Source organism: Lactuca serriola, chromosome 3 (genome assembly GCF_051521515.1).
Source record: "Lactuca serriola cultivar US96UC23 chromosome 3, Lser_US96UC23_V15, whole genome shotgun sequence".
NCBI classification, from domain to species: domain Eukaryota; kingdom Viridiplantae; phylum Streptophyta; class Magnoliopsida; order Asterales; family Asteraceae; genus Lactuca; species Lactuca serriola.
In genome coordinates, this window is record NC_136410.1 from 205194966 (window position 1) to 205214682 (window position 19717).

Genomic DNA, 19717 nt, shown 5'->3' on the forward strand with positions numbered 1-19717 from the left:
GAACATACTGTAGAATGATAGCAGGGAGATTGTGAGTATCTCGGGGTGCAAGACCCTGAATGATATGACTTCTAGAGCTCGAGAGCGGGATATGGACTTGGAGCACATTGGTAAGAGGGAACCAAATCAGTTGCTTATAGTGAGGGCTCTCAGGAGGAGGCCGTAGATTTCAGATTAGCTTCCGAATGATCAGCAGGACCAAATTCGGTGCAACATTTGCGGGATTGGAAAGTATAACGTCATCTTGGTTTATTCCAAGACTGAGGAGCAGCACGAGAGGCACCTGAGGGAGGTGCTAGGGATTTTGAGGAGGGAGAAAATTTTCGCAAGGTTCTCTAATTGTGAGTTCTGGTTGTGTGGGGTGCAATTTCTTGGGCACCTTGTCAATCAGAAGAATATTCTAATCGATCTGTCCAAGTTTGAGGCCATGATGCTGTGGGAGATTCCGAGGTCTCCAATTGAGATTCGGAGCTTCCTAGGTCTAGTGGGTTATTACCGGAGATTTATTCGGGTTCTTAGAGGTGGTGTGACCTTTTGGACTGACTAGTATTGAAACACTAGCAATGGTAAACGTGGTTTTCAATAGATTGGGCATAGAATGGTAAGAAGGATTGAGAATCCTTCCACTATTGTGTGCTGTAAGACGTTAGTTGAAGCAAAGTGAGGAGAACCATCCAAGGATTCAGAAGTAGGAGCGGTTTTGAAACTGGGATAAGTTTCGCATCCTTGTTTGGAAGGAAGACAGCCTAAGCGGTTGTACGGTTTGAGGATAGTGTGAGATGGAAGTTCGGAAAAACTTGCCAATAAGTAGATCGTTTTCCCGTAATGTTTGCTAGCAAACCTTAGGGAATCAGGTTAGGGATTCTAGTCAGGACATGAGTTCAGCTAAGTGTGGGTCAAGCGCGTGTTCGAAGCAATATGGAAAGTGTTGTAAGTCTGCAGGTGTAGCCGTAGCATTCACTAGCAGTCAAATAGTGTTAGAGTGTTGTAAGTCTGCGGGTGTAGCCATAGCGTTCACTAGCAGCCATATAGTATTAGAGTGTTGTAAGTCTGCGGGAGTAGCCGTAGCATTCACTAGCAGCCAGGTAGTGATAGAGTGTTGTAAGTCTGCGGGTGTAGCCGTAGCATTCACTAGGTTAGTAGATAGCGTGAGTATGTTGTTAGGACGCGGGAAGGACAGTAGCACCCACCAGTTCGGGTGTACCAGTGAGGAGTGGAAATCCATGGATTGGATTTCGGAATTATCTGGATGAATTAGATCTAGTTGAGCCAGTGTTAAGACTGTAGGAATTCCACTACAGTTTCGAGACCGAGGAAGCAATGAATTGCTAAAGGTTGCTTATTATATACGGCTACAATTGGTCATGTAGCAATCGCATTTAGCTGTGGTTTGGTAACCTCAGGTTTTGGCATGTGGAAATCGATAAGTTAGATCAGAAGGCCGCTAGGGCCACATTGACAAGATAACCAGTAGCTGTTAATTTCGGAGAAGGATTTCATTTAGAGTTTTGTGAGGTGACTAAGTAGGGAGTCCTTTGGCTCCGCAGTCGGGCTGGCACCCGGTACTTCAGATAATTGGTGAACGAACTGAGACCAGGAGGTCTCGTTAGATTTTGGAGAGCAACCATTTTGTAGCATACTACTTCAAGCAGTTTAGTGTTTTAGGCAGTCATTGTTTCAGGCACTTCAGTGTTCAGGCAGTTCAATGTTTCAAGCAGTTTAGTGTTTCATGCAGATCAGTGTTTAAGACAGTTTTAGGTCTCCAACAGTAATGATATTTGAGGATTTCATGTATGGTTAGAGCCACATATAGCTTGGGTTATGCTAGTCACTTACAACAGGATTATCAGAGTTTTGCCCAAGTATAAGTGAATCACAGGGATAAGAGGATCTGTGATTCCATTTTCCTGGTGGCAACCTAGAAGGATTGGTAAGGTGGCGGGTTGTCTATGCAAGAGGACTGGATTCGACAGTAATGACCTAATAAGAGTGGTCTGTTAGGGATTCAGACCACCTTGAGACAACAGAATTCAGATGAAGTAGATGTGATCTTGTTGCGAGGAATTGGTTCGCCTACATATGTTAGGGCTTTGCGATGTTTGGTCAAAAGTACCCTGAGAAGGCTAGGGTGTACCCAGGATTATGGCCATGTTACTTGAGTAGTTAGCGTGTAAGGTATGATAAGGAATGATTTCGAGGACGAAATCTAATTTAAGTGGGGGAGAGTTGTAACACCCCGTTTATAAATAAATAAATAAATAAATGTATAGAAGCCCTAAAAGGAATAATAATTGAGCGAGGCATTAGTTTTGAGGAGTTAAAAGTCATAATTACAGAAGTCAGGGTGGGTTTGGTAATTAATGGACTTAAATTGAAAATATTTGATGGCTTAAGGGTTTATTGGTAATTTAAGAAATCTTATATGATAAGGAAATCAAGGGCGGGGGGTATTTTCGCCAATGAACTAAAGTCTAGGGGCCTATGCTACCAAATTCGAAATGAAAAGAGTGTGCCCTCTTCCTCAGCAAAATGTAGCAGCAGAGACTTCTTTTTGGGGATGCCACTACCGATTTCTCCACCAGTTTTCCAACCCAAGCCAACATTTCCCGAACACACATATATATATATATATATATATATATATATATATATATATATATATATATATATAATCCTATAGTTAGAATCATTAGGGTTGGGAAGAATAGTCGCACTGGCCGCCAAGAGGGTATATGTAGGTTTTGCATAGTTAGTTACCCGTTCGGCAACTGTTTCCCATCTCCATTGAGTGAAATTAAAGATGGAGATGACAGTCATAGGTCTCCGGTTACCATGGCGCCGTGTGTATGCAATTTTGCAGTGAAGGATGCTCTTGTATCGGTGATTAAAGCTCTCCCCAAGACTAGTATTTTTCTGATAAGGCAACCCACTTCCCATATTTCTCGATGCTTCTGTGTTGTGCCTGGTCCGAGTTCATCACCGCTATGTATGCCAATATCTCTACACCTTCTTTTTAGAGTTATGGTTGCTGTAAGTGTAACAACAAGATAATTTAGATGGGTCTGGGAAGCTAGTTAATCTCCAAAGAAGACATCATCGGTGGCAGCTAGGATTTCCAGGTTATATGCTAGACTTTGTTGGTAAAGATAAATCGATGGGTTGGTGGTTCCGTCGACAAAAGAACGGAGATACAGGGAAGAATATGAGAAGTCTTGAAACTCCGGTGAAGGGATGATGCAATAACCAGCCTCTTGGCGGAACTACTCGAGCAAGGTCAGGGCCCGACTTCTATGACCGGAGGAAGTAACAGACTTTTGGCGAGGAAGGTTAGCATCGCTGGTAATGAAGCCGTAGCCAGAGGTAGCAAGGTCGTCTGGAACCAAGGTCAACATTTGGTGAATTGAAGATGAAGGTCACAGGTATCATCTATCGAACCTCTGTATACTCCCTTAGGTCAATCGTGACTTGGGCCTAATTTCATGGAGTTATTGGGTTGACCCTATTTTTGGCTAGTCTAAGCAATGCATATGGATTAGGAATTCATTTTGGACCAATCCAAGCTAATTGTAATAAAATTAGTTAGAGTATTCAAAGAGTTTTGGATAGAAGTTATAAAGTTAAATGTTTTGACAAAATGATTGATTAATGAGTTATAGGCGAAAACCATGTTTAAAATGTATACGTTTTCTAAATGATCGAATTAGAAATATGGAAGATTTTATTCAGTATATTGATTATACAAGGCGGGTTATTGTTAAAGGCTAGCAATCATCATATATATATATATATAATATATATATATATATATATATATATATATATATATATATATTATAAAATAATGCTAAGTAATACTATGGGCCTATGGATTGGTCATTGGGCTTGGGTAAGCCAAGCTAGGGGTAATGTAGTAATTACCCACAGTATGGATTTCTAGTTATGTGTTAGAACCCAATTATTAATTGGGTGTTATTTTGGTGTTGACAGTTTGGGAATCTGTCATCCAGCAGCTAAGGTTGAGTCTGCGGGACTTCAGCAGTATGAGATTGTGTCTACGGGATGTCAGCAGTGTGAGGTGAGTTTCCTTCCAGTAGGAACGGGTCTACGGCCACAATGTCGGCCCGTTTACTTAGCAGTAGTTCCGGACTTCAGTCTGATGCAGTAGTTCAGTATGCTTGGTGTCTTTGTGATACAGACATAGTATGAGTTGTGTGTTCCGGACTATGGTCTGATGCAGTATGCAGTATATACGTTTATATTATATGCTATGATTATGTTTTGCTATGTTCAGTTAGTTCCGGACCTCGGTCCGATGCAGTAGTTAGAGTGCCTGATGACTTATGATTCAAGCATGTTTGTGTTATATGTTCCGGACTCTGTGCCGATGCGGTATGCAGTATATGTATTCATGCTAGTTGATATGTTTATGCTATGTTATGTTCAGTCAGTTCCGGACTTCGGTCCGATGCAGGGGACAAGGTCCCAATCAGTTCCGGACTTCGGTCTGATGCAGTTAGTTCCGGACTTCGGTCCGATGCAGTTAGTTCCGGACTTCGGTCCGATGCAGAGGGCAAGGCCCTGGTTAGTTCCGGACTCCGGTCCGATGCAGTTTCCGGACTTCGGTCCGATGCAGAGGGCAAGGCCCTGGTTAGTTTCCGGACTTCGGTCTGATGCAGTGGGCGAGGCCCAGTAGATGCTTTATATGTTATTGTATAGTATGTTGTAGTTCGGGGGAGCTCACTAAGCTTCGTGCTTACGGTTTTCAGTTTTGGTTTCAGGTACTGAGTTTTCAAAAGAAGAGCTCGGGAAGATTGCAGTGCACACACCATTTGTTCAGACTGGGATCTTTATACTCTGATATATTTGATAGTTGTTAAGATATTTTGAGATACATTCTTTATGATTCTTATATGACGATTGATGAATATGGTTTTATTACTATTTGAAAATGAAATTTTCAGACTGTATTTTTGGGATGTTACAAGTTGGTATCAGAGCCTTGGTTTGAGGGATTCGGGCGCACTCCCGAGTGTGTCTGAACTCAAACTAAGGAAGAGGTATAAAGTTTTCAAGAGAAAAACCATGGCTACAAAAGAATTTTGAGAAATGAAAACAATTTTAGAAAAAGTATAAAGAAAAGAGTTTTAGAAAAATCGAAATGAATTTTGAAAAGAGAAAAGGGTGTGGTGCATGCAATCAGCCGTGCTCAAGTAAGTACTCCCAAATTACCCATACAAGTTTATGATCATTAGTTTCAGTTTTAGTTTTAGTTCCAGTTTCAGTTTCAGTTTCAGTAGAACAGCATGCTAGTTAGGGCTAGGGATCTAGGGAGGATGCCTTATGTGCCTGTTATATGTGCACCAGCTTATTGAGAATTTCATGCTAGTATTGAGTAGACAATAGTAGGATAGCCTGTGTAGGTTATGCCTGATAGTATGAGCTTAGCATTGTATGCTAGTACAATTTCTTGTCATGAGAATAGTTTTGCCTGAGTATGTTTCCTTTATCCGAATGCTGCTTGCTTTGTGCTTTGTGGGACTCTGAGTGATGGGAGTGAGCCATTAGGTGAATACGTCACATCACATGTGATCAGGGTTGAATAATCTTAGAGTGCTGGATTTGGCCCTACTGCGCAGCTCTCGTTTGAGTCTAATCGTTGTAGGGACGAGACTTTTACTCGAAGGATTATCCAAGCCTCATTGCATGTGATGGTATTCAGGTAGTGGCTAATTGGCATTACAAGGAGGCCTTCAACAGCTGAGGACTGGTTTTGGTGGAGTCAGAAGTTCCCTAGGGCAAGCCTAGGAAGGTAGTAGCAGAGATCAGTAGCAGTAGAGTGACTTGGTGGAGTCGAGGCAGTTCCTGAGGAAAGTACAGATAGATGTGGAAGGTAGTATGGGCCCGTACTACTGAAAGCAGAGGATCCGTACTCGAATCAAGGAAGGCTGAGATGAATCCAGGGAACTTGTAGTGTGTGAGATCCCTCAAGTTTGGATGAGTATTGTGATGTTAGTGATGACATGTTGCCGAGTATAGTGACGCTACGTGGTAGACCAGATGGTAGTTCTATTGTCGACAGGGGATCAGGCTCGGACTCTGGAGCCGAGCAGATTGATGATCATATGAGAGAGTTCATTTCATCTGAGAATTTTGCACAATATCATTGACTAGACTCCTGTGATCCTCAATGTGATCAAGGAGGGCATTATAGAGATTTGTGATGAGAGGCCGAGTGCATTCTACACTGAGATAGCAGTCATGATAGAGACCCATACGTTGATGTTTCTGGATTTTAGAGTTTGTGAGGCTTCAGATTGTCATAGGGGTTAGGGACCCCATTATTAGCAGTAGATGGTTGGTGGATGTCACCAACGCTTTGCGTACCAGACATTGTCTCGAAAGGAGAAAAGATTTGAATTACTTCCTGTCTCCTAAGGGATAGAGCACGAGATTGATAGGAAGAGGTTGGTAGTGAGTTGAGGGATGATGTAGTTGATGCTATGTCATGGGATGACTTCTAGACCAGATTCTGGGCAGAGTGTGCCCAGGCGATTGGGGCGCAGTAGTTGGCGCAAGAGTTGTTAGATCTCCACCAGAAGACTGAGACTGTGGCAGAGATCACTGCTAAGGCTTGGGAAAGAGCTCATATGGTACCACAGTATGCAACAGATGAGGAAATGAAGAAGGTAAGTTATCAGAACATACTGTAGAATGATAGCAGGGAGATTGTGAGTATCTCGGGGTGCAAGACCCTGAATGATATGACTTCTAGAGCTCGAGAGCGGGATATGGACTTGGAGCACATTGGTAAGAGGGAACCAAATCAGTTGCTTATAGTGAGGGCTCTCAGGAGGAGGCCGTAGATTTCAGATTAGCTTCCGAAAGATCAGCAGGACCAAATTCGGTGCAACATTTGCGGGATTGGAAAGTATAACGTCATCTTGGTTTATTCCAAGACTGAGGAGCAGCACGAGAGGCACCTGAGGGAGGTGCTAGGGATTTTGAGGAGGGAGAAAATTTTCGCAAGGTTCTCTAATTGTGAGTTCTGGTTGTGTGGGGTGCAATTTCTTGGGCACCTTGTCAATCAGAAGAATATTCTAATCGATCTGTCCAAGTTTGAGGCCATGATGCTGTGGGAGATTCCGAGGTCTCCAATTGAGATTCGGAGCTTCCTAGGTCTAGTGGGTTATTACCGGAGATTTATTCGGGTTCTTAGAGGTGGTGTGACCTTTTGGACTGACTAGTATTGAAACACTAGCAATGGTAAACGTGGTTTTCAATAGATTGGGCATAGAATGGTAAGAAGGATTGAGAATCCTTCCACTATTGTGTGCTGTAAGACGTTAGTTGAAGCAAAGTGGGGAGAACCATCCAAGGATTCAGAAGTAGGAGCGGTTTTGAAACTGGGATAAGTTTCGCATCCTTGTTTGGAAGGAAGACAGCCTAAGCGGTTGTACGGTTTGAGGATAGTGTGAGATGGAAGTTCGGAAAAACTTGCCAATAAGTAGATCGTTTTCCCGTAATGTTTGCTAGCAAACCTTAGGGAATCAGGTTAGGGATTCTAGTCAGGACATGAGTTCAGCTGAGTGTGGGTCAAGCGCGTGTTCGAAGCAATATGGAAAGTGTTGTAAGTCTGCAGGTGTAGCCGTAGCATTCACTAGCAGTCAAATAGTGTTAGAGTGTTGTAAGTCTGCGGGTGTAGCCATAGCGTTCACTAGCAGCCATATAGTATTAGAGTGTTGTAAGTCTACGGGAGTAGCCGTAGCATTCACTAGCAGCCAGGTAGTGATAGAGTGTTGTAAGTCTGCGGGTGTAGCCGTAGCATTCACTAGGTTAGTAGATAGCGTGAGTATGTTGTTAGGACGCGGGAAGGACAGTAGCACCCACCAGTTCGGGTGTACCAGTGAGGAGTGGAAATCCATGGATTGGATTTCGGAATTATCTGGATGAATTAGATCTAGTTGAGCCAATGTTAAGACTGTAGGAATTCCACTACAGTTTCGAGACCGAGGAAGCAATGAATTGCTAAAGGTTGCTTATTATATACGGCTACAATTGGTCATGTAGCAATCGCATTTAGCTGTGGTTTGGTAACCTCAGGTTTTGGCATGTGGAAATCGATAAGTTAGATCAGAAGGCCGCTAGGGCCACATTGACAAGATAACCAGTAGCTGTTAATTTCAGAGAAGGATTTCATTTAGAGTTTTGTGAGGTGACTAAGTAGGGAATCCTTTGGCTCCGCAGTCGGGCTGGCACCCGATACTTCAGATAATTGGTGAACGAACTGAGACCAGGAGGTCTCGTTAGATTTTGGAGAGCAACCATTTTGTAGCATACTACTTCAAGCAGTTTAGTGTTTTAGGCAGTCATTGTTTCAGGCACTTCAGTGTTCAGGCAGTTCAATGTTTCAAGCAGTTTAGTGTTTCATGCAGATCAGTGTTTAAGACAGTTTTAGGTCTCCAACAGTAATGATATTTGAGGATTTCATGTATGGTTAGAGCCACATATAGCTTGGGTTATGCTAGTCACTTACAACAGGATTATCAGAGTTTTGCCCAAGTATAAGTGAATCACAGGGATAAGAGGATCTGTGATTCCATTTTCCTGGTGGCAACCTAGAAGGATTGGTAAGGTGGCGGGTTGTCTATGCAAGAGGACTGGATTCGACAGTAATGACCCAATAAGAGTGGTCTGTTAGGGATTCAGACCACCTTGAGACAGCAGAATTCAGATGAAGTAGATGTGATCTTGTTGCGAGGAATTGGTTCGCCTACATATGTTAGGGCTTTGCGATGTTTGGTCAAAAGTACCCTGAGAAGGCTAGGGTGTACCCAGGATTATGGCCATGTTACTTGAGTAGTTAGCGTGTAAGGTATGATAAGGAATGATTTCGAGGACGAAATCTAATTTAAGTGGGGGAGAGTTGTAACACCCCGTTTATAAATAAATAAATAAATAAATGTATAGAAGCCCTAAAAGGAATAATAATTGAGCGAGGCATTAGTTTTGAGGAGTTAAAAGTCATAATTACAGAAGTCAGGGTGGGTTTGGTAATTAATGGACTTAAATTGAAAATATTTGATGGCTTAAGGGTTTATTGGTAATTTAAGAAATCTTATATGATAAGGAAATCAAGGGCGGGGGGTATTTTCGCCAATGAACTAAAGTCTAGGGGCCTATGCTACCAAATTCGAAATGAAAAGAGTGTGCCCTCTTCCTCAGCAAAATGTAGCAGCAGAGACTTCTTTTTGGGGATGCCACTACCGATTTCTCCACCAGTTTTCCAACCCAAGCCAACATTTCCCGAACACATATATATATATATATATATATAATCCTATAGTTAGAATCATTAGGGTTGGGAAGAATAGTCGCACTGGCCGCCAAGAGGGTATATGTAGGTTTTGCATAGTTAGTTACCCGTTCGGCAACTGTTTCCCATCTCCATTGAGTGAAATTAAAGATGGAGATGACAGTCATAGGTCTCCGGTTACCATGGCGCCGTGTGTATGCAATTTTGCAGTGAAGGATGCTCTTGTATCGGTGATTAAAGCTCTCCCCAAGACTAGTATTTTTCTGATAAGGCAACCCACTTCCCATATTTCTCGATGCTTCTGTGTTGTGCCTGGTCCGAGTTCATCACCGCTATGTATGCCAATATCTCTACACCTTCTTTTTAGAGTTATGGTTGCTGTAAGTGTAACAGCAAGATAATTTAGATGGGTCTGGGAAGCTAGTTAATCTCCAAAGAAGACATCATCGGTGGCAGCTAGGATTTCCAGGTTATATGCTAGACTTTGTTGGTAAAGATAAATCGATGGGTTGGTGGTTCCGTCGACAAAAGAACGGAGATACAGGGAAGAATATGAGAAGTCTTGAAACTCCGGTGAAGGGATGATGCAATAACCAGCCTCTTGGCGGAACTACTCGAGCAAGGTCAGGGCCCGACTTCTATGACCGGAGGAAGTAACAGACTTTTGGCGAGGAAGGTTAGCATCGCTGGTAATGAAGCCGTAGCCAGAGGTAGCAAGGTCGTCTGGAACCAAGGTCAACATTTGGTGAATTGAAGATGAAGGTCACAGGTATCATCTATCGAACCTCTGTATACTCCCTTAGGTCAATCGTCACTTGGGCCTAATTTCATGGAGTTATTGGGTTGACCCTATTTTTGGCTAGTCTAAGCAATGCATATGGATTAGGAATTCATTTTGGACCAATCCAAGCTAATTGTAATAAAATTAGTTAGAGTATTCAAAGAGTTTTGGATAGAAGTTATAAAGTTAAATGTTTTGACAAAATGATTGATTAATGAGTTATAGGCGAAAACCATGTTTAAAATGTATACGTTTTCTAAATGATCGAATTAGAAATATGGAAGATTTTATTCAGTATATTGATTATACAAGGCGGGTTATTGTTAAAGGCTAGCAATCATCATATATATATATATATATATATATATATATATATATATATATATATATATATATATATATTATAAAATAATGCTAAGTAATACTTTGGGCCTATGGATTGGTCATTGGGCTTGGGTAAGCCAAGCTAGGGGTAATGTAGTAATTACCCACAGTATGGATTTCTAGTTATGTGTTAGAACCCAATTATTAATTGGGTGTTATTTTGGTGTTGACAGTTTGGGAATCTGTCATCCAGCAGCTAAGGTTGAGTCTGCGGGACTTCAGCAGTATGAGATTGTGTCTACGGGATGTCAGCAGTGTGAGGTGAGTTTCCTTCCAGTAGGAACGGGTCTACGGCCACAATGTCGGCCCGTTTACTTAGCAGTAGTTCCGGACTTCAGTCTGATGCAGTAGTTCAGTATGCTTGGTGTCTCTGTGATACAGACATAGTATGAGTTGTGTGTTCCGGACTATGGTCTGATGCAGTATGCAGTATATACGTTTATATTATATGCTATGATTATGTTTTGCTATGTTCAGTTAGTTCCGGACCTCGGTCCGATGCAGTAGTTAGAGTGCCTGATGACTTATGATTCAAGCATGTTTGTGTTATATGTTCCGGACTCTGTGCCGATGCGGTATGCAGTATATGTATTCATGCTAGTTGATATGTTTATGCTATGTTATGTTCAGTCAGTTCCGGACTTCGGTCCGATGCAGGGGACAAGGTCCCAATCAGTTCCGGACTTCGGTCTGATGCAGTTAGTTCCGGACTTCGGTCCGATGCAGTTAGTTCCGGACTTCGGTCTGATGCAGAGGGCAAGGCCCTGGTTAGTTCCGGACTCCGGTCCGATGCAGTTTCCGGACTTCGGTCCGATGCAGAGGGCAAGGCCCTGGTTAGTTTCCGGACTTCGGTCTGATGCAGTGGGCGAGGCCCAGTAGATGCTTTATATGTTATTGTATAGTATGTTGTAGTTCGGGGGAGCTCACTAAGCTTCGTGCTTACGGTTTTCAGTTTTGGTTTCAGGTACTCAGTTTTCAAAAGAGGAGCTCGGGAAGATTGCAGTGCACACACCATTTGTTCAGACTGGGATCTTTATACTCTGATATATTTGATAGTTGTTAAGATATTTTGAGATACATTCTTTATGATTCTTATATGACGATTGATGAATATGGTTTTATTACTATTTGAAAATGAAATTTTCAGACTGTATTTTTGGGATGTTACAAGTTGGTATCAGAGCCTTGGTTTGAGGGATTCGGGCGCACTCCCGAGTGTGTCTGAACTCAAACTAAGGAAGAGGTATAAAGTTTTCAAGAGAAAAACCATGGCTACAAAAGAATTTTGAGAAATGAAAACAATTTTAGAAAAAGTATAAAGAAAAGAGTTTTAGAAAAATCGAAATGAATTTTGAAAAGAGAAAAGGGTGTGGTGCATGCAATCAGCCGTGCTCAAGTAAGTACTCCCAAATTACCCATACAAGTTTATGATCATTAGTTTCAGTTTTAGTTTTAGTTCCAGTTTCAGTTTCAGTTTCAGTAGAACAGCATGCTAGTTAGGGCTAGGGATCTAGGGAGGATGCCTTATGTGCCTGTTATATGTGCACCAGCTTATTGAGAATTTCATGCTAGTATTGAGTAGACAATAGTAGGATAGCCTGTGTAGGTTATGCCTGATAGTATGAGCTTAGCATTGTATGCTAGTACAATTTCTTGTCATCAGAATAGTTTTGCCTGAGTATGTTTCCTTTATCCGAATGCTGCTTGCTTTGTGCTTTGTGGGACTCTGAGTGATGGGAGTGAGCCATTAGGTGAATACGTCACATCACATGTGATCAGGGTTGAATAATCTTAGAGTGCTGGATTTGGCCCTACTGCGCAACTCTCGTTTGAGTCTAATCGTTGTAGGGACGAGACTTTTACTCGAAGGATTATCCAAGCCTCATTGCATGTGATGGTATTCAGGTAGTGGCTAATTGGCATTACAAGGAGGCCTTCAACAGCTGAGGACTGGTTTTGGTGGAGTCAGAAGTTCCCTAGGGCAAGCCTAGGAAGGTAGTAGCAGAGATCAGTAGCAGTAGAGTGACTTGGTGGAGTCGAGGCAGTTCCTGAGGAAAGTACAGATAGATGTGGAAGGTAGTATGGGCCCGTACTACTGAAAGCAGAGGATCCGTACTCGAATCAAGGAAGGCTGAGATGAATCCAGGGAACTTGTAGTGTGTGAGATCCCTCAAGTTTGGATGAGTATTGTGATGTTAGTGATGACATGTTGCCGAGTATAGTGACGCTACGTGGTAGACCAGATGGTAGTTCTATTGTCGACAGGGGATCAGGCTTGGACTCTGGAGCCGAGCAGATTGATGATCATATGAGAGAGTTCATTTCATCTGAGAATTTTGCACAATATCATTGACTAGACTCCTGTGATCCTCAATGTGATCAAGGAGGGCATTATAGAGATTTGTGATGAGAGGCCGAGTGCATTCTACACTGAGATAGCAGTCATGATAGAGACCCATACGTTGATGTTTCTGGATTTTAGAGTTTGTGAGGCTTCAGATTGTCATAGGGGTTAGGGACCCCATTATTAGCAGTAGATGGTTGGTGGATGTCACCAACGCTTTGCGTACCAGACATTGTCTCGAAAGGAGACAAGATTTGAATTACTTCCTGTCTCCTGAGGGATAGAGCACGAGATTGATAGGAAGAGGTTGGTAGTGAGTTGAGGGATGATGTAGTTGATGCTATGTCATGGGATGACTTCTAGACCAGATTCTGGGCAGAGTGTGCCCAGGCGATTGGGGCGCAGTAGTTGGCGCAAGAGTTGTTAGATCTCCACCAGAAGACTGAGACTGTGGCAGAGATCACTGCTAAGGCTTGGGAAAGAGCTCATATGGTACCACAGTATGCAACAGATGAGGAAATGAAGAAGGTAAGTTATCAGAACATACTGTAGAATGATAGCAGGGAGATTGTGAGTATCTCGGGGTGCAAGACCCTGAATGATATGACTTCTAGAGCTCGAGAGCGGGATATGGACTTGGAGCACATTGGTAAGAGGGAACCAAATCAGTTGCTTATAGTGAGGGCTCTCAGGAGGAGGCCGTAGATTTCAGATTAGCTTCCGAAAGATCAGCAGGACCAAATTCGGTGCAACATTTGCGGGATTGGAAAGTATAACGTCATCTTGGTTTATTCCAAGACTGAGGAGCAGCACGAGAGGCACCTGAGGGAGGTGCTAGGGATTTTGAGGAGGGAGAAAATTTTCGCAAGGTTCTCTAATTGTGAGTTCTGGTTGTGTGGGGTGCAATTTCTTGGGCACCTTGTCAATCAGAAGAATATTCTAATCGATCTGTCCAAGTTTGAGGCCATGATGCTGTGGGAGATTCCGAGGTCTCCAATTGAGATTCGGAGCTTCCTAGGTCTAGTGGGTTATTACCGGAGATTTATTCGAGTTCTTAGAGGTGGTGTGACCTTTTGGACTGACTAGTATTGAAACACTAGCAATGGTAAACGTGGTTTTCAATAGATTGGGCATAGAATGGTAAGAAGGATTGAGAATCCTTCCACTATTGTGTGCTGTAAGACGTTAGTTGAAGCAAAGTGGGGAGAACCATCCAAGGATTCAGAAGTAGGAGTGGTTTTGAAACTGGGATAAGTTTCGCATCCTTGTTTGGAAGGAAGACAGCCTAAGCGGTTGTACGGTTTGAGGATAGTGTGAGATGGAAGTTCGGAAAAACTTGCCAATAAGTAGATCGTTTTCCCGTAATGTTTGCTAGCAAACCTTAGGGAATCAGGTTAGGGATTCTAGTCAGGACATGAGTTCAGCTGAGTGTGGGTCAAGCGCGTGTTCGAAGCAATATGGAAAGTGTTGTAAGTCTGCAGGTGTAGCCGTAGCATTCACTAGCAGTCAAATAGTGTTAGAGTGTTGTAAGTCTGCGGGTGTAGCCATAGCGTTCACTAGCAGCCATATAGTATTAGAGTGTTGTAAGTCTGCGGGAGTAGCCGTAGCATTCACTAGCAGCCAGGTAGTGATAGAGTGTTGTAAGTCTGCGGGTGTAGCGGTAGCATTCACTAGGTTAGTAGATAGCGTGAGTATGTTGTTAGGACGCGGGAAGGACAGTAGCACCCACCAGTTCGGGTGTACCAGTGAGGAGTGGAAATCCATGGATTGGATTTCGGAATTATCTGGATGAATTAGATCTAGTTGAGCCAGTGTTAAGACTGTAGGAATTCCACTACAGTTTCGAGACCGAGGAAGCAATGAATTGCTAAAGGTTGCTTATTATATATGGCTACAATTGGTCATGTAGCAATCGCATTTAGCTGTGGTTTGGTAACCTCAGGTTTTGGCATGTGGAAATCGATAAGTTAGATCAGAAGGCCGCTAGGGCCACATTGACAAGATAACCAGTAGCTGTTAATTTCAGAGAAGGATTTCATTTAGAGTTTTGTGAGGTGACTAAGTAGGGAGTCCTTTGGCTCCGCAGTCGGGCTGGCACCCGGTACTTCAGATAATTGGTGAACGAACTGAGACCAGGAGGTCTCGTTAGATTTTGGAGAGCAACCATTTTGTAGCATACTACTTCAAGCAGTTTAGTGTTTTAGGCAGTCATTGTTTCAGGCACTTCAGTGTTCAGGCAGTTCAATGTTTCAAGCAGTTTAGTGTTTCATGCAGATCAGTGTTTAAGACAGTTTTAGGTCTCCAACAGTAATGATATTTGAGGATTTCATGTATGGTTAGAGCCACATATAGCTTGGGTTATGCTAGTCACTTACAACAGGATTATCAGAGTTTTGCCCAAGTATAAGTGAATCACAGGGATAAGAGGATCTGTGATTCCATTTTCCTGGTGGCAACCTAGAAGGATTGGTAAGGTGGCGGGTTGTCTATGCAAGAGGACTGGATTCGACAGTAATGACCCAATAAGAGTGGTCTGTTAGGGATTCAGACCACCTTGAGACAGCAGAATTCAGATGAAGTAGATGTGATCTTGTTGCGAGGAATTGGTTCGCCTACATATGTTAGGGCTTTGCGATGTTTGGTCAAAAGTACCCTGAGAAGGCTAGGGTGTACCCAGGATTATGGCCATGTTACTTGAGTAGTTAGCGTGTAAGGTATGATAAGGAATGATTTCGAGGACGAAATCTAATTTAAGTGGGGGAGAGTTGTAACACCCCGTTTATAAATAAATAAATAAATAAATGTATAGAAGCCCTAAAAGGAATAATAATTGAGCGAGGCATTAGTTTTGAGGAGTTAAAAGTCATAATTATAGAAGTCAGGGTGGGTTTGGTAATTAATGGACTTAAATTGAAAATATTTGATGGCTTAAGGGTTTATTGGTAATTTAAGAAATCTTATATGATAAGGAAATCAAGGGCGGGGGGTATTTTCGCCAATGAACTAAAGTCTAGGGACCTATGCTACCAAATTCGAAATGAAAAGAGTGTGCCCTCTTCCTCAGCAAAATGTAGCAGCAGAGACTTCTTTTTGGGGATGCCACTACCGATTTCTCCACCAGTTTTCCAACCCAAGCCAACATTTCCCGAACACATATATATATATATATATATATATATATATATATATATATATATATATATATATATATATATATATAATCCTATAGTTAGAATCATTAGGGTTGGGAAGAATAGTCGCACTGGCCGCCAAGAGGGTATATGTAGGTTTTGCATAGTTAGTTACCCTTCCGGCAACTGTTTCCCATCTCCATTGAGCAAAATTAAAGATGGAGATGACAGTCATAGGTCTCCGGTGACCATGGCGCCGTGTGTATGCAATTTTGCAGTGAAGGATGCTCTTGTATCGGTGATTAAAGCTATCCCCAAGACTAGTATTTTTCTGCTAAGGCAACCCACTTCCCATATTTCTCGATGCTTCTATGTTGTGCCTGATCCGAGTTCATCACCGGTATGTATGCCAATATCTCTACACCTTCTTTTTAGAGTTATGGTTCCTATAAGTGTAACAGCAAGATAATTTAGATGGGTCTGGGAAGCTAGTTAATATCCGAAGAAGACATCATCGGTGGCTTTGTTGGTAAAGATAAATCGATGGGTTGGTGGTTCCGTCGACCAAAGAACGGAGATACAGGGAAGAATATGAGAAGTCTTGAAACTCCGGTGAAGGGATGATGCAATAACCAGCCTCTTGGTAGAACTACTCGAGCAAGGGCAGGGCCCGACTTCTATGACCGGAGGAAGTAACAGACTTTTGGCGAGGAAGGTTAGCATCGCTGGTGATGAAGCCGTAGCCAGAGGTAGCAAGGTCGTCTGGAGCCAAGGTCAACATTTGGTGAATTGAGGATGAAGGTCACAGGTATCATCTACCGAACCTCTGTATACTCCCTTAGGTCAATCGTGACTTGGGCCTAATTTCATGGAGTTATTGGGTTGACCCTATTTTGGGCTAGGCTAAGCAATGTATATGGATTAGGAATTCCTTTTGGCCCAATCCAAGCTAATTGTAATAAAATCAGTTAGAGTATTCAATGAGTTTTGGATAGAAGTTAGAAAGTTAAATGTTTTGGAAAAAATGATTGATTGATGAGTTATAGGCAAAAACCATGTTTAAAATATATACGTTTTCTAAATGATCGAATTAGAAATATGGAAGATTTTATTCATTCTATTGCTTATACAAGGCGGGTTATTGTTACAAGCTAGCAGTCATCAAATATATATATATATATATATATATACATATATATTATAAAATAATGCTAAGTAATACTTTGGGCCTATGGATTGGGCCTTGGGCTTGGGTAAGCCATGGTAGGGGTAATGTAGTAATTACCCACAGTATGGATTTATAGTTATGTTTTAGAACCCAATTATTAATTGGGTGTTATTTTGGTGTTGACAGTTCGGGAATCTGTTATCCAGCAGCTAAGGTTGAGTCTGCGGGACTTCAGCAGTATGAGATTGTGTCTACGGGACGTCACCAGTGTGAGGTGAGTTTCCTTCCAGTAGGAACGGGTCTACGGCCACAATGCCGACCCGTTTACTTAGCAGTAGTTCCGGACTTCAGTCCGATGCAGTAGTTCAGTATGCTTGGTCTCTTTGTGATACATACATAGTATGAGTTGTGTGTTCCGGACTATGGTCCGATGCAGTACGCAGTATATATGTTTATATTATATGCTATGATTATGTTATTCTATGTTCAGTTAGTTCCGGACCTCGGTCCGATGCAGTAGTTAGATTGCTTGATGACTTATGATTCAAGCATGTTTGTGTTATGTGTTCCGGACTCTATGCCGATGCGGTATGCAGTATATGTATTCATGCTAGTTGATATGTTTATGCTATGTTATGTTCAGTCAGTTCCGAACTTTGGTCCGATGCAGGGGACAAGGTCCCAATCAGTTCTGGACTTCGGTCTGATGCAGTTAGTTCCGGACTTCGGTGCGATGCAGTTAGTTCCGAACTTCGGTCCGATGCAGAGGGAAGGCCCTGGTTAGTTCCGGACTCCGGTCTGATGCAGTTTCCGGACTTCGGTCCGATGTAGAGGGCAAGGCCCTGGTTAGTTTCTGGACTTCGGTCCGATGTAGTGGGCAAGGCCCAGTAGATGCTTTATATGTTATTGTATGGTATGTGGTAGTTTGGGGGAGCTCACTAAGCTTCGTGCTTACGGTTTTCAGTTTTGGTTTCAAGTACTCAGTTTTCAAAAGAGGAGCTCGTGAAGATTGCAATGCACACACCATTTGTTCAGACTGGGATGTTTATACTCTGATATATTTGATAGTTGTTAAGATATTTTGAGATACATTCTTTATGATTCTTAAATGACGATTGATGAATATGGTTTTATTACTATTTTAAAACGAAATTTTCAGACTGTATTTTTGGGATGTTACAAATCGCCCGTTTTAGAAGGTCTTTGTTATTAAATATACGGAGACATTCAATCTTTTGATTGAGGTCTACCATCTGTGATGCGATATCTTCATTAACACCAACTGGACCTGCTGATAGAGAGGGCATACCATAAAAAGTGTAACAACCAGTTATTTTGGGTCAATACAAGTTGAAGAAAGTCAAACCAAAAGTCAAATATGTCAAATGAAAGTCAAATAGATAATTCATAAAGCATAAATTTGTGCCTTACTTAAGAGTTTTCGGTTTTAGGAATCAAATCACATGCTAAACGAAAAACACCATTTGTGGTCCATTTAGGATCAAAATCACTTTCTTGATCGAGAACCCTCTTGGCCGAGAACCCTCTTGAATGAGAATAACCCTCCACCGTGAATACCCTTGGACCGAGAACATGCTTGACCAAAGACCTTGACTTCTTGGTCGATGTTTTAGACCGAAATCAAGGGATTTTAGTGAGGATAAGCCAAAATCTTTGATTTTAAACGGTGGCACACTTACTAGTTTGATAAATTACACATTTCAAGGCATATGTCACATGTAGATCCCTCCAAAATCAAGGCAATCGAAATGAGAATTCTGGATTCTAAAGGTGGATTTCCTAGGCCATGTGGTCAGCGAGGAAGGAATAGATGTAGATCCCTCCAAAATCAAGGCAATCAAAAAAATGGGCGACACCATGAACTCCAATTAAAATTCGTAAATTGTTAGGCCTCGTTGGCTACTACAGGAGGTTCATACAAAACTTCTCCAAGATCGCGAAGCCAGTCACCACCTTGACTCAGAAAGGTGTGACCTTCATCTGGGAGGAGAAACAACAAACTGCATTCAAAACACTAAAGCGAGCCCTATGCAACGCCCCGATCTTGTCCCTCCCAGAAGGGATGGAAGATTTTGTGGTTTACTGCGATGCGTCCAAGCAAGGGCTAGGCTGTATACTTATGCAACGAGGAAAAGTTATTTCCTATGCCTCGAGACAACTTAAGAATCAAGAGATAAACTGCACCACACATGACCTTGAACTGGGAGCAGTTGTATTTCCTCTGAATATCTGGAGGCACTACCTTTATAGTACGAAGTGCACAATCTTCACGGATCATAAGAGGCTCCAACACATCTTTGATCAAAAGGTACTCACCATGAGGCAACAACGATGGTAGAACTACTAAATGATTACGATTGTGAGATTCGCTATCATCCAGGAAAGGCCAATGTAGTAATAGATGCCCTAAGTCGAAATGAATACTCGGGCCGCCGAGTAAAATCATTAACCATGACTATTCGTTCACATCTGTCCATGCAAATTAACGAGGCTCATCTGGAAGCCTTGAAACTTGAGAATGTGGCAGGTGAAGCCTTGAGAGGAATGGATAAAACCTAGACATTAAGGGTGACAG